The sequence below is a fragment of the Camelina sativa genome, chromosome 4, assembly GCF_030686135.1.
Source record: "Camelina sativa cultivar CO46 ecotype springtype chromosome 4, ASM3068613v1".
NCBI classification, from domain to species: Eukaryota; Viridiplantae; Streptophyta; class Magnoliopsida; order Brassicales; family Brassicaceae; genus Camelina; species Camelina sativa.
The window spans coordinates 18,457,445-18,460,132 of NC_141883.1; the positions used below are offsets into that span (position 1 = coordinate 18,457,445).

Consider the following 2,688-nt stretch of genomic DNA (forward strand, 5'->3'; position numbering starts at 1 on the left):
GAGGTCCCATCTTAGTTCTCTGTGGTGGAGCAATCGGTAAATAAACGGCACACCCGAATGTTTTGAGATGGGATATGTCTGGCTCATGACCCGTTAATAGTTGGGATGGTGAATACTTATGTTCACTAGATGGCCTAAAGCGTATAAGCTCTGCTGCATGTAATATTGCGTGTCCCCAAGCCGACACAGGAAGCTTCGACCTCATTAGCAATGGCCGAGCAATCAATTGAATACGTTTAATGAAGGATTCAGCTAATCCGTTTTGTGTATGGACATGTGCCACAGGATGTTCCACACTCACCCCCATGGACATACAATATTCATTAAACGCTTGGGATGTAAATTCACCAGCATTGTTTAGACGTATAGTCTTAAGTGGAAAATCTGGAAAGTGTTCTCTTAGTCTTATAACTTGAGCCAACAGCTTAGCAAATGCTAGATTCCTTGTGGATAGCAAACAAACATGCGACCATCTGGTCGATGCATCAATAAGGACCATAAAATACCTAAACGTCCCACAAGGTGGGTGCATAGGTCCACATATGTCCACTTGTATCATTTCCAGAAAATGCAAAGTTTCCTTAGTTACTTTGACTGGTGATGGCCTAACAATAAGTTTCCCTTGTGCACATGCTACACAGGTGAGATTCTTAGGGATAACTTTTCTCTCTTTAAAAGTGTGCCCATTTGAATTCATAATAAGCTTACGCATCATGTTAGAACCCGGATGGCCAAGCCGGTCATGCCATAGAGTGAACTGTTCATTGATTATTTTATTCTTTGCCAAGTTAGATTCTATCATGTTAATCTTAGCATGGTAAAGACCAATGGCTAGTGCAGGTATAGTCTTTAGGACTTTCTTATGTCCTTGTACGATTTCAGTAATGTATAGAAATTCTTTATCTCCTTCACCCTTTGTTTCAACATGGAAACCATTCAATCGAATGTCCTTAAAACTCAATAAGCTTCTCTTAGAGCTGGGTGAATACAAGGCATCACTTAGTTCAAGATGTGTGCCATTAGGTAATAATATATGAGCCTGGCCGTAGCCCTCTATAAGGCTTGCTATACCCGCAATTATACTAACATTGGCATTTTTCATTATGAGATTAATAAAGTATCTCTTATCCTTAAAAATTGTGTGACTGGATCCACTATCCACCACAAGTTCACTTTTGTCCTCAACCATTTCTATAATTACAATAATTTTGTTTTAAACAATATATTGAAGGAAATGAAATAACTTTGAATTTAAACCAAATAATCATTCAACAAAAATAATCCAATTAAACCAAAACAACATTTTGAGTTCACATATCCTCTCCTAAACAATCGAAGGTCTCATGATCAAATAGATCATCCTTCTCATGGTCAAAATCATCTTCACCATCGAGATGAACCAGGTTAGCCTCTGGATTTTTCTTCAAGCTCTCTTGATAGAGATCAACAAAATGCTTAGGAGTTCTGCAATTCTTAAACCAATGGTTCTCTAAACCACATCTATGGCAAGTGGACTTGGTCTTTGGTGCGCTTGAATGCCCCATGGCCTCTACCCCGACCACGGCCGAAAACGGATCGGTTACCACGGCCTTGACCACCGAACTAATGTCCTTGGTAAGTGCCACGACCAAAACCACCACGGCCTCCACGGCCACGGCCACTCTTGTCCCTATGGACATAGTTAGACTCCTTGGTCTCCTTTGGCTCTTTAGACTCTTGAGGATTTTTCTTTGCTAAATCAACCTTGTGAGCTTCTGGTAATGGGGCTGTACCAGGAGGTCTCAATGCACTATTCATCATCAATAGCTCATTGTTCTGCTCAGCTAGCAGCAAACACGAGATTAGGTCTGCATAAGTTTTAAACCCCTTTTCACGGTACTGTTGCTGAAGCGGTATGTTGTTAGTGTGAAAAGTAGAGAATGTCTTCTCTAGCAGCTCCTTCTCGGTCACCTTAGTACCACACAACCTCAGGACTGAGACTATCTTAAATAGTTCTGAGTTATACTCATCCACGAATTTGTAGTCCTGGATCCTTAGGTTTTTCCAATCAAATTGAGCCTTTGGTAGGAGCACCGTCTTTGGGTGTCCATATCTGCTTTTCAGCTCTGTCCAAAGGTCAAGAGGATCCTCTATGGTGAGGTACTGATTCTTGAGACTCTCAGCAAGGTGATGGCGCATATGCATAATGGCCTTGTACTTTTGCTTATCAGATGGTTCATAACCGTCCTCAATGCACTCAAATAAGTCCTTTGACTTCAGCATGATCTTTGTGTCCAGTGCCCATTGCAGGTAATTGTCTCCAGAGGCATTCAAGGCAACATAGTCAAGATTGTTAAGCCTTGCCATCTGCATAATATACAAATAGACAACCGTTCATTAGCATGCGGTATTATGAGACCGATCCATGCAATCACTTAATAGGACATGCGGTAATGAGACCGAACTATGTCAAATACATAGGGTCATGCGGTAATGAGACCGAACCATGCCCAACACTTTCACTCAAATTTTGTGGTTTAATCATGCATGCAAGGCAACAAACCTAGATAGATACTAGCATGCAACAATTTCCTTTTTCTTAAATAGTTTTGAGTTTTAGAAATTTTCCTTTTACTAGATTAGATTTCTTTTTCTTAAGATTAGATAACAACAAAGTTTTAGGAAATATTTCTTAAATCTTTAAGATAA

At 40.2% G+C, this 2,688-nt stretch overlaps 1 pseudogene; it reads right to left on the reverse strand.

The window, feature by feature from the left end:
* Positions 1 to 1,310: 1,310 nt before the first annotated feature.
* On the reverse strand, positions 1,311 to 2,346 carry LOC147945933 (uncharacterized; annotated as a pseudogene).
* Between the last annotated feature and the right edge of the window lie 342 nt (positions 2,347 to 2,688).